The sequence below is a fragment of the Acomys minous genome (genome assembly GCF_964271855.1).
Source record: "Acomys minous genome assembly, chromosome: 9".
In the NCBI taxonomy this organism is placed as follows: Eukaryota; Metazoa; Chordata; class Mammalia; order Rodentia; family Muridae; genus Acomys; species Acomys minous.
Window position 1 is genome coordinate 118,912,218 of NC_140490.1, and position 13,293 is coordinate 118,925,510.

The following is a 13,293-nucleotide window of genomic DNA, read 5'->3' on the forward strand; positions in this document are numbered from 1 at the left end:
GAATTAGTTCTGTTATGTCTGGAGGATGCTATTTCCTTGAAGTCATGTACCACCCCTGCATCTTATAATCTTTCTGTTCCCACTTCTGTATAGATTCTTGAGCTTTGTAGGGAGAGGTTTGGAAGTGACATACCATTTCGGGCTGAGTGCTCTAAAGTCTCTTACTTTCTGCATATTGTCCAGCGTGGCTCTTTATGTTACCATCTACTGCAGGAAGAAGCTTCTATAATGAGAGTTGAGCAATTTTCTGATCTATGTGTATAGCAATATGCAATTAGGAGCTATCTTATTACTATGTTCCTTTAGAAGAATAAGAGTAGTGGGTTTTCCCCTACAGCACCTGAACAATCTATTCGCAGGTACTTGGTCACTTTACCAGTGTTAGATATGAGTTCCATTTCATGAACTGGGCCTTAAGTTTTTTAAAAAGTTAGTTGTTTACTGTAATAGTATTTGTGCCATTATTGTACCAATATATCTTGCAGTCAGGTCACTTCTGCATATCACAGGGTTGGGTGATATTGATGGCTACTTTTTTTTTCACTCCAGAAATGTGCAACATAACTTTCAGCATCATGAATACTACTCAGTAGGAGTGAAATTTCTAGTATGGTACCAGCTCAATTTCTCCACATTTGATAACAAAAGTTAGTTACCACTCCAGCAATAAATCCTTACTGTAAGATTTTAGAGCATAACCAATAGACTTGGCAATAGTCTTTGGTGTTTTGAGAGTCTAGCAAACCTAATAGGCCAACAACGCAAAAGATGCAAACCTCTCCTAATACTGGAGGTTTTAGTTTGAGGTATAATATTTCTCCCAGTTACATGATGACTCCACTGAAATTACTTTCAGATATAAATATAAATATATATATATGATATATATAAGATATATATATAATCTTAGAGAGTTTATAAAACAGTAGGCTTCCCTATGGCTTTTCCAAAGACCTTTAATGTTACTTGCCTCTCTCTATAGTCTCTTCATTGTCCTGTCCTTCCATTCCCCTCTCTATTTAATCATAATATTTTACTTTCTCTTTTATATTATATAACACTACATTCTATTTCCACTGGAGAAGTACTGCATTCTGTTTTTTTTTTTCATCATAGCTTGCTCAGCATTCTTTCTTTTAAAAACTTAGGACCACCAGGGCAGAGGTAGCAACACACACACACAATGGGCTATGAGCTCCTCTATGAATCAATAGTTTAACAAATTCCATCCAGTTAGATATTATTAAGGCATTTTATCAATCAAAGTTTCCTATTTTCAGATGACTCTAGCTTGTGTCAAGTTGACATAAAACTAGACAGCACAAATGTTGAAGGAATGTTTCAATTTTTCTCAGCTATTTGTGTTTCATTTTTTGATAATACTCTTTTTACTTCTTTACCCTATTTTTAATTGGGTTGTTTCTTGGTGTTCCTATCTTTTTATTTTTTATATATTCTAAATACTAACTCTCTAGTTATTGTTCTATTGCTGTAAGGAGACACCACAACCAAGCCAACATATAAAAGGAATTATTTAATTAGGGACTTGCTTAGTTTCAGAGGGGAAAGCCAGGGCCATCAGAGCAGGAAGCATGGCAGCAGTCAGGAGGCACGGAGAGAAAGCCGTAGCTAAGAGCCTACTTCCTGATTCAAAAATTAAAAGCAAAGAGAAAGAGAAAGACTACTACAAGGAAACACCTCCTCGAAGAAGGCCACACCTCCTAATCCTTCCTATACACTCCACCAACCAGGAATCAAACATTCAGGTATAGGAACCTATGAGAGCCATTATAATTAAAATAACCACTCACTCTGTAAGACATATAATTTCTAAAGTTTTTTTTTTTCATTCTTTAGACTGCTTCTTTACCCAAATGATGGTGTCCTTTGCTTTTCAGGAGCTTTTTAGTTTCACTCATGAGGTCTCATTTATTACTTGTTAGTCTTAATACCTGTGCTATCAGTGTCCTGTTCAGAAAGCCCTTTCCTGTTCCAGTGAGTTGAAGCCTACTAGCTGTTTTCTCATTTATCAGAGGTTCTCGATCTATTTGGACTTGAGTTTTATGAAGTTTTGTCCATTCCTCTACATGCAACTATTCAGTTTAACCAGAAGTGTTTGTTGAAGATATTGACTTTTCTCTAATGTGTACTTCTGGCTTCTTTGTGTTAAAAATTAGGAAAAAGGGAAAAAAAGAAGGGAAGGAAGGAAGAGACAGAGACAGACAGAGATCACGTGTCAATAGGTTTGTGGAATTATATCTGGATCTTCAATTCAATTCCACTGCTCAGTTGTCTGTTTTTATGCCGGTACCACGCTGCTTTTATTGCTACATCTCTGTAGTACAACTTAAACCTCAGGTGGTGATATATCCAACAGTTAGTTAATTATTCAAAATCGTTTTAGCTATCCTGGATTTTTGGTGTTACCATATGAAATTGAAGGATGTTTTTCAATTTCTGTAAATAATTATGTTGAGAGTTTAATGGAGATTGGAGAGAAATCTATAGATTGTTTTTGGTAGGTTGGCCATTTTTACCATATCAATCTTACTGACCCATATGCTTGTGAAATCTACCTATCTTCTGATATCTTTGTCAATTTCTTTCTTCAATGTCCTAAAGTTTTTGTTTTGAGAGTATCTCACCTTCACGGTTAGAGTTGTATCAAGACATCTTTTTTTTTTTTTTTTGAGACTATTGTGAAAGATATAATTTCCATGACTCTTTCTCAGCCTGTCAATTATATATAGGAAGGCTGCCAACTTTCGTGTGTTTATTTTGTATCCTCCTCCTTTGCTGAGATTGTTCATCAGCTGTACGGTTTCCTTTGTGGAGTCTTTAGGGTAACCATATCATCTACAAATAGTCACCTTGACTTCTTCCTGATTTATAAACCCTTGATCTCCTTCAGCTGTTCTTTTGCTCTAGATAAGACCCCAGGTGCTGTGCATAGATATGAAGAGCATGGACATCTTCGTCTTGTTCCTGACTTTAGTTTCTCTCCATTTAGCATAATGCTGGCTGTGGGCTTGCTGTAAATTGTCTTTATTGTAAGTTGCAGTATGTCCTTTGTATTCTTAGCTTCTGTGGGAAATTTTTTTGAGACAGACTCTTTCTGTGTGGCCCTGGCTGCTCTGGAATTCTCTCTGGAGGCCAGGATGGCCTGAACTCATAGAGATCCCCCTGTCTCTGCCTTCTGAGTGCGGGGATTAAACACATGCACCAGCATTCCCCAAATTAGGATTCTTTTGTCATGAAGAATTGTTGGATTTTGTCAACAGCCTTTTCTGCAGCTAATGGGTAATATGGTTTTTCTCTTTCATTCTATTTATGTTGTCAATTATGTTTATTGATTGGTGTGTGTTGAATCATCCCTGCACTCTGGAATGAAGCCAACTTGAACATGGTGGATAATCTAGTCAATGTGCTTTTAGATTTGATTGCAAGGGTTTTATGTTTTTTATGTGTTTTACTTTTTTATCTATATGCATAAAAAATACTGGTCTATAATTTTCTCCTTTTTTCCTTGAGTCTTTGTGTGGCTTTAGTGTCAGGTAATAATGGCTTCATATAAATAATTCAGAAGTGTATTTTCAGTTTTTATTAGGTAGAATAAATTGAGCATTGTTGAGGTGTTATTTCTTTGAAGGTCTAGAGATATTTAGACCTGCTTCTATTTCAATAGTGGTTATGGGCAATCTGAGAAACCTTGGTTTGATACATGAATTCTAGAATTCTTATTCTATCATTTTTTGGTGGATTTTTTCTTTAGTGCATATGTAGTGTCCTTCCCTATTTCTTCTGATTACTTTTTCTGAAGTGCATTTTATTAGATATTAAAATATTTAGCTTACTTGTTTCGTGGTTCCATTGTTTAGAATACCTTTTACCACCTTTTTATTCTACAATGATATCTGTCCTTGATGGTGAGACATGTTTCTTGAAGGCAGCAGAAAGATAGATTCTATTTTGTAATCTGTTAGCCCGTATTCTTTAACTGGGAAATTGATACTATTATTCATTAAGTCTGATTAATGAGCAATGCTTATTAATTCCTTGTTTTTCTGTTGTGATTTGTATTTTTCCATAATTTAATTAACTGTTCTGGGATTACTTACTCTTTGTGTCCTCTTGGGTGTAGTTAACCTCTTCAGACTGAAATTTCCCTTCTAGTGCCTTCTGCTGAGCTGGATTGGTGGGAAGAAATTGTTTACATTTGGTTTTATGGTCAAATGTATTTCTTTCTCAGTCAATTGTGGTTGGTGTGTTTTCTGGGTACAGTCTGGGTATATTTGACTATATGCATAGGTTTGTCTTTTGATAATGTTTCAGATTCCCAAGATGCTTTATGCCTCGAATTTTTAAATTTAACATTATCCTTCCTGGTGTGTCCATTTATTTTCTCTTGTCTTGAGACCTAAGATTTTTCTCTCCCATGTTTCTCTCCTATGTCTCACCATTTGGTGAGGCTTTTCTCTGTGGTTTTTATTTCCACTTTTCAATTTGAGATTTCTCTAGTGATCCTTTATCTGTTAAATTCTCCTCCCTATCTTGAAGTGTTTTCACTATTTCATTTAACTTTGTGTTTTCATGATCTCCATTAAGGCATTTATTCATATCACCACTAAGATTTATGAATATATTCATAATTACTATTTTGAAGTCTTTGTCCTGTGCTCCAGCTAAACTGATTTTCCCAGGGCCTATTATAACAGTGTTGTGACTTCTAGAGGAGACATATTTTTCTGGTTGTTCATGTTTGTGTTTTTTTCTATTGAGATTTAGGCATTTGAAAATATGATGTTTGAGGAGTTTCTCTGTATAGATATCTGTTCTTGTCTTTGTTGGGTTGATGTTCCATCCTTTGGTTGCTGTTACCAGCCAAGTATGGTGGTGATGGGGTATTGGAGTTTCATCCATATGTAGTAGCTATGCATAACCTGGTAGAGACCTGCAGTTCAGTGGAGAGTCAAAGAAATGGATATGGGATAGAAAGAAAGACAGAAAGGAGAAGCAAGGAAAAGCAAGAGAACCCTCAGTCTTCCCTGGAAACAGGCCAAGAGTCAGACACTCTCCCAGTGCCACTGTTAGGGGTCCCACAAACACTCCAAGCTAAACAACCACAGCATGCATGCAGAGGACCTAGAGAAAACTCATGAAGGCTCTGTAGTTGCTGCTTCAGGTCATGTTGTCCCCCAGGAGCTCTGCTTAGTTGATTCTGTGGGCAGTGTTCTTCTGGTGTCCTTCACTTCTCTGTCCCCTACAATCCTTCTTCTCCCTCTTCTGCAGAGTTCTTCAAGCTGTGGGTCTCTGCATATGCTCCCATCAGCTATCAGAATTAGCCTCTCTGATGACAATTGGGCTAAACACTAATCTATGAGTATAGTAGAATATCATTTTTTACTTTACATCCTGATTGCAGCACTCTTTCTCCTCCCCTCCCAGGCTCACCTTCCCACCCTCTTTCCCTTTGCCCCTCCCCTTCTCCTCAGAAAAAGAGAGCCCCCGTCATTACCAGTTCACACAGGCACATCAAATCGCATCAGGACTACAGACATCCTCTTCCACTGAGGCCAGACAAGGCAGTCCAGCTAGGGAAAGTGATGCAAAAGCAAGCAACATAGTTCATGTCAGAGACAGCCCCCACTCCACTTGCTAAGGAACCCACATGAAAACCAAGCTGCCCGTCAATTACATATGTGTTGGGGGCCAAGGTCCAGTCCATGCTTGCTCTGTTGTTGATGCTTCAGTCTTCGTAACACCCATGGGCCTAGTTTAGTTGACTCTGCTAGTCTTCTTGAAGTGTTCTTATCCTCTCCTGTCTTTCTATCCTCCCCTCCCCCAGCTCTTCAACAAGACTCTTTGAATTGTCCTGCCTAATGTTTGCCTGTGGGTCTATGCATCTGTTTCAATCTGCTGTTGAGTAGAGCCTCACAGAGGAAAGCTATGCTAGGCTCCTGTCTGCAAACATAGCAGAGTATCATTGGTGTTTGGGGTTGGCTCTGTCCCATAGGTGGGTCTCAGGCTGGACAAGTCGTTGGTTGGCCATTCCCTCATTCTCTTGCTCCATCTTTATTCCTGCATTTCTTGTAGGCAGAGTAACTTTGGGTCAAAGGTTTTATGGGTATGTTGGTGTTCCCTTCTCTCCAATGGAAGTCCTTCCTGGCTAGGAGGTGGCTACTTCAGTCTCCATGCTTGATTCAATTCCATTGATCAACCTGTCTGTTTTTATGCCAATGCCATGTAGCTTTTATTGCTATTGCTTTGTAGTACAACTTGAAATCAGGGATGGTGATACCTCCAAAAGGTCTTTTCATTGATTCCAACAGCTCAGACACTAAGATCAACATCTAATAAATGGGTCTCTGAGTCACCCAGATTCCAGATCCTGGCCATCCAAGCAGTATCAGGCATGGGTTCCTTCTCCTGGTGTGGTCCTCAACTTAGACCAGTTATTGGTTGGCCACTATCAAACATTTTGAGTCACCATTTCCCCAACACATCTTGCAAGCAGGAAAGGTGTGGGCTTACGGTTTTGTGGCTGGGTTGGTGGCCAGATACTACAAATATGAGTCTTAGTAGGTTACTAAAGATGACCAGCTCATGCCCCATGTCCTCCATTGCTAGGAGTCCTCTCTAGATTCACCATCACAGGCTCTAGGAAATTCCTACTGTACCAGGTTTCCACATCACCTTATAAATGTTCCCTTATCCTATTTATTCCTCAGTGTACTCTCTCCCTTGATCCTTCACTCTCCCACCTAATTCCCTCCTGTTCCTAACCCACCTCCCCTAGTCCACCTAAAAAATCTATTCTGTGTTCTCTTCCCAGGGGGATCAAAGTATCCTCCCGGGAGCCCTCCTTGTTACTTAGCTTCTCTGAGTCTATGGATTGTAGCATGATTATCCTTTACTTAACAGTTAATATCTACTTATAAGTGAGTACATATTGTGTTTGTCTTTCTGGGCCTAGGTTGCCACAATCAGGAGAATTATTTTCTAATTTTATACAACTGCCTGTACATCTCATGATGTCATTTTCTATATGGTTTAAGTAATATTTTGTTGTATAATTATATCACATTTTCTTTACCTATCTTTGGTTTTTCCCAGTTTCTGGCTGTTATGAATAAATATGCTATGAACATAGTGTCCTTGTGATAGGATGGAGCATATTTTGGGTATATGGCAAACAGTGGGATTGCTGGGTCTTCAGAAAGATCAATTTCCAATTTTCTGAGGAATTTCCATGCTGATTTCATAGTGGTTGTACAAGTTTTCACTTCACAAGTTTTGATCTTCAATCAATTTGGGGTCTGGATTTCTGATGGCTGGGGTGGATTGTGGTACAATAGGTGTCTCTGTCTAAGTTGGAGGTTAGGACATGAAAAGTTGGAGGAGTGGGGTACTTGGGCCTTGGTGGGAGGGAACCAAGAGAGTGAGGGGTATCCCTAGGTGTGTGGCCTACCTGGCATTCTGGCAGCCTGCATAGTATCAAGAATTACAAAGAATCAATAAAAAGTTTTAAAAAGTAAGCGGCCAAAATTAGTATTTATGGTCTTGCTTTCTAGGTTTCTGAACCTTAAATCATTTTTTCCTTCTCTAACCTTCTCACACAAACAGAAAAGAGACCAAGGGCTTAAATGGAAGGGAAGAGGAGAAAAAGTGTTGCTGCAGATTAGACTTGGCTTGGTGTCAACACAGACATCCACAGGAAGAGCACAAGCACTAACTCTGTATAGCAGAGGAAGAAGCAACAGTAGAGTGTGGCTTCCACCCAACACAATCTTCTGACTGTAAAGCTTTGTAAACATCCACTGAAGGGTGACTACAGTCCAGTTCCCTCCCTGTCAGATTCCATCTCAAACTACACCACAATCACCATCATTACTCACCCTTTTAAAAGTAAGGTTTAAAGAGTACGTACGGAGGGCTCTTGTTGAATCTGAGTCAGTTTCAACCGTGAGACTTGCCTTTATTTTTATTTCCATTAGGAAACACAAAAACGTGCTGAGCCTTCAACTATAACAGCATGCTGCTGCTGTGACTGCCATGAGGGCATGTGTGTCTAGTCACCCCAACTAGGGACAAGTCTGTCATACCAGAGAAGCGTTCTGTCTAGACCAGATTGACTAGCAAGTGGAGTTGTTGAGGTTAGTTATAGGAGCACAGGCAACTCAGAAGCTCACGTTGGGGAAAGTTGCACTGAAGTGTCCTTCTTCCGTCTCCCATAGACTCTAGAACACCCCAAAACCATGTGAGGCTAAGGCAGGAAGCTCTAGATCTCAGAGTGAGTCTTGTTGCCTTTTCTGCCTCTTCCATGAGGGACTGTTAACAATCGCTTTACTACAGACATAGCTATAAGCTGTACTGTACCTTGTTATCAGTGTTTCTTGAAAGCCACACAACAAAAGCGGCTATGTGTCATGATGGCAACAGTCATGTCAGCTATATGACACGTACAAAAATATCACTGGCCACAAAACACATCGCGGTCCTCTGCAAGTAAGAGGATATCTTTGAAACAGTAAAAGAGCTAAGTGATAGAGGTAGGATTCAAACCTGTTCATAGTCCTGCCTAGGGCAAACTCTAACCCAACTGTACCAAAGTTTTATACTGCACACTCATGCCTACGCCACTGGGTACTAGGCACTTCTAATTCTTATGCTAGGAGGCTTTAAAGGGAAAGAGTGATTTCTGATCAAGCTTCTGGTGACCTTGCCTGAAAGATGATGAGTAGTCCAAGGCTAGTGAAGACAGAAAACAGACCTGTGACTGGCTGACTGCCTGGCACACATCTTCATGTGTTCTTCACATTGTGACCCAGAGCTCTAGGCACTGGGCCATAAGCCTGAAAATGGAGACACAGGAAGGTTCGTGGTGGGTGATACAGTGCAGCAGGGACAGAACCTAAATTCAAATGTGTTGTTTCTTGCTTATGGGCCTTTACTGGGGCTACTTTGGCATGCTGCTTTCCCTGCATAACTGAATAATTGAAGCACAGGCTTTGTCCATATCAGGGATATTACTGTTTGATTTTGTTATCCCAAAGGGGTAGCTGAAAACAGCTGATGCCTCTGCTTGTACTGAAAATGCTACAGAACGTGGGAATTTTTCTGGTTTTACATTGGTGGGGGACACCAGGCATTTCATTAAGAAGTGGGGGCATCTTACATAGTTTTTTAAATGTTCAAGGATATTTTGATGAGAAGGATGAAAGGTTAGTATGCTTTTCTACCAGGCAAATTGCATATGATGAATATGTGGCTTAAAAATTAATTATGAATGGAACAGCCCAGCCCCTAAGGAATTGAGATAATGCAGAATAAGTTCCTACTAATGGCAAGATGTGAATTTTAATGCACATCACACCAAGACAATACTGGTCACATGGATGGACCACAGTAGCATGCATGATGACTCCTATCTTACCCTGAGCCACAGCAAAAATAAAACTACAATGTCTGAATTATGAATATAACTCTTTTTTAATATAAGCTTCCAGATACATGTTTACAAGTGAAGCAGGCTGGCTGCAGTGCCTTGCTATGAACAGGGCCTCTGGCCTCTGCCTATGTCCCTGCATGGGTCACAGAGTAGAGCTGGCACTTGTTCAGTGGGTAGGGGCTCTTTGCCTTATGTACCTTGTCAACAATGCTTACTAATGCTTACTCTCACAGAAAGACTATTGATGGAATACTTACAATTTTGTTGTGTAAGGAAAAATATATGAAACTTTCATAGCAAATATCTGTTACTTGCTTTAAAAAAATCACAATAGAATTTATCAAATTTTTACATTGAGGCCAAAGAACACAAATAAAAATCTCTTCTATTCATTGGCAAAAATCCTAGGAAGTAATAGGATGCTGAAGTTACCGTTTAAAACTCAAGTTCACTGATTTACTTACTTATATTAACATGTGTGTATATATTATGTAATTATATATAATTATATATGTGTGTATATATATTCTAACTGAATCGCAAGCAAGGTATGCTGACGCCATACCTCCCTCACCACCCCTCTTCCCTCTATAGTCTGATAACCAAAGACAAAGCCCTTGGTACATACAAATATTGCCTATATAACATTCAAAAAACTTTAATTATCTTCTAAAGGATTAGCTACATGGAGTTAATGAATATATGAGTGGGTAAGAAATTCATTTGACAGATGAAGCAAATAAAAAAAAAAAGAAGTGCTTTTTAAAAAAAACTGGAATTTTGTCAAAGCTCTTCTTTCTGTGAAGGAAAAAGAAAGACCTGACTTTGAATCAAGGTGACTTGGGTTTAAACCTTGTCTTCCTCATCCCTCACTGTATGGATCCTGGCAACTCAATGGCCCGTCATGGCATGCTCATTGCTCAGATGCAGTGAAAAATACTCATTACATATTCTTGATGGGACAGAAACATTTGATGGGGACAGTTCTTAGCATGTTACTACGCTCAAGAAAAGTGAGTTGAATGTTAACCTAATAGTCAAAAAATGGCAGTTTGAAGACTAGCCTTGAATAGCAATCATATATCTGAAAATACATACACACATACACACATACACACACACACACACACACACACACACACACACACACACACTTCATTTGCTCAAAGGCAAATAATAGAGAGAGATGTTATTTATTTTGGCTATAAATATGGCTCAGTGGAGGAGAGTTTATCTAGCATTCATAAAGTTGTAGGTGCCATCCTCCAAACTACAACACACACACACAAAAAGTTTGTGCTTACAGTTTTACTTATTTCTGTAGAGCTAGAGACTGAACCTAGGGGCTTGCACCAATCTACCACTGAGCTATGTCTTAGCCCTTGACCGTTTGACACAGGATCTGGTTATATAGCCCAGGCTGACCTTGAACTCGTGATCCATTGTGCCCCTCCATCCCAAGTGTTTGGATTACAGATGTCTGCTACTATGCATGAATAAGAAGTCTACACTTTTAGATACTTAAAACAAGGCTCTTGCTACATACTGTGAAATATGTTTTCCCTAAACATTAGAGTAGGTGACTTTTGCAATAGGTTTGCAAGGCACCATATTCACAAATGTACATAAATAGTTCCTCCAGAAAATAAATAGTAGCCATCAACTCTGATCTCAGTGTTTATACTGTTCCATATTTTTATGTTGAAATTCTCAACACTGAGAGATGATATTAGGAGGTGGGGCTTGTGGAAACTAATTGAGCCATGAAGGTGGAGACCTTGCCCTCACAGGTGGACACTGGAGGGAGGGCCCTCCTGCCTTCCACCATATGAAGTCAGGGTAAAAAGATAACCATCAAGAAACTGGGGCATCACCACATCTCTCCAGCCCCCGGGAGTGGGAGAGACAAGTTGCTCTTTATAAGCCACCACTTTCATAACATCCTGAGCAATGACAGTCAATATGCGGCTACAGGGAAACAAGGTAGAAGCAATTCTCTCTGAAGCCAAATATGAAGTGAGACAGAGACAAAATGCTAAATAGCCACCTCTACCCCACTTCCGTCCCCAACTAAGGGGAGTTACTATTGTTTACCAGTGGGGACCCTAGTCTCCTGGAAATTCTTCTACCTCCTGGACAGAGAGTTACCAAGATAGCTGACCATCAGACTGTAGCAGGTCGTCACCGGTCACTCAGCATGAGCAGCTCCTACAGGCATCGTCCGGCCATCTCAGCATGGGCTTGGGTACCAGAAACTTGGCCTGCTGGGCCTGTTTTCTGGACCACAACGTACTACCTCTAACATCAAGACCCAAGAGCACTCTCTGAGTCAGAGACCTCCTATGCGCTTTCTATGTACTTATTTTCAGTCTTTAGAAATCAACTTCTACTCCGTGAGACACAGCTGAGGCTTCCAGGCCAACGGTTTCTGTGGCCTGATTACAGAGCAGCAGTATATCCTCTGTCTCTTACGCTGGACTTGAACTGTGCTTACCCCAACTCTGCTCCTTTCCCAGTGCACATTTGTCACCTAAGGATGAGAAAGAGAAAAATTTCAGCTCACAGGAAGCACAGCTTTCATTTAGCATCTGCAAGCACTTGAAAGGGTGATTGGTAGAGCCAGGCAAAGTTTCTCAGATGAGTGAAGAGAGCAGCTGGGAAGTCCGTGCAACCCTGCATCAGTCCTGGCTGCAGTATCCCAGAGAGATCGACTTCAGGCCAGCGTTGTCATCCATAAAATGGGGGCATGATGGTAACAACCCCGATACCTTAAACATGAAAGCAATTGGTTACTATCACTATGCGGAGGAGGAGATCTCTGGAACTCAGAGGAGCTCTTGTACATTAGGAAATTTCAAAAGCCCCTTCAATGCTGCCTAAGGATCACTAAAGCCATCAGAGCTGGGAGTCAGGGTCAGGAGCAAAGTCAAGGAGAGAGGGTTATTTTAAACTTGGGGAAATCTCCTTGGAGATCCAATGCCTACCAAAAAAAAAAAAAAGTCCATAGTGGCCTGGAGTGAGGGCATTCTAATTTGTACATGGTTTAAGAATGGAGTACATGTGACTTTTTGTTCATGGGCCCAAAGAATACCAAACTTTCATCTTCATGGTAACACTAGAGGTTTCACAGGCTTCTGAAACAAAAAGTACATGTCTGTGTATATATATGGATATATAGCATGTGTATACACACAAACGCACATAATGTGTGTATATATACATAGATATCCATACATACATACAGCAAATATATGTGTGTGAGTGAGTGAGTGTGTGTGTGTGTGTGTGTGTGTGTGTGTGTGTGTGAAGAAAATGGCACAGTTGCTGACATTAAGTGAGCAATTTGCTGTATATGCCACAAACATATCTGAGACAAACCACATCCTGCTTCTTAAGGAAAGAAAAATATGAAAATAGGACATGGGAAGAGGTGGAGTGGGGGGAGGAAAGAGGGTAAAAGAAATCACTTATTTTCAACATGCACTGCAGTAAGAGATAAATATAATCAAGGGGGTTAATCTAATCCTTTTGTGAAGCACTCATTCAGAGAACAAGACAAAAACAAACCTGTGATCTGGAACTTCCTGAGCCCCCACTCGGGGGGATTAATGAGGACTACACGGCTGTGAAATTACGTGCCCTCTGAGTCAGGAAAATGGTCCTAGCGGTGCATGACCTTGAAATGAGGGGACGCAAACTTCACCTGATCCACAATTAGGAAGCCTAGAAGAGGAGGGGCTCCGGGTGAAGGGAAGGATGCTCCGCGGGGTCTGCACAAACATTCCGAATATGAAAACCCACAAATCTCAACCAACCCCAGCTTGAAGGGAGATCTAAACGCAGCA

The 13,293-nt window shown here is 40.2% G+C and overlaps 1 long non-coding RNA gene across 1 annotated transcript in view; it reads right to left on the reverse strand.

Annotated features, from left to right (window-relative positions):
* Positions 1-13,293, reverse strand: part of LOC311604496 — a 41,060-nt gene that overhangs the window by 2,659 nt on the left and 25,108 nt on the right. Inside the window, exon 3 of the long non-coding RNA XR_014781520.1 lies at positions 11,943-12,216. This is a non-coding gene — a long non-coding RNA (uncharacterized lncRNA). The remainder of the gene's footprint in view (positions 1-11,942; positions 12,217-13,293) is intronic.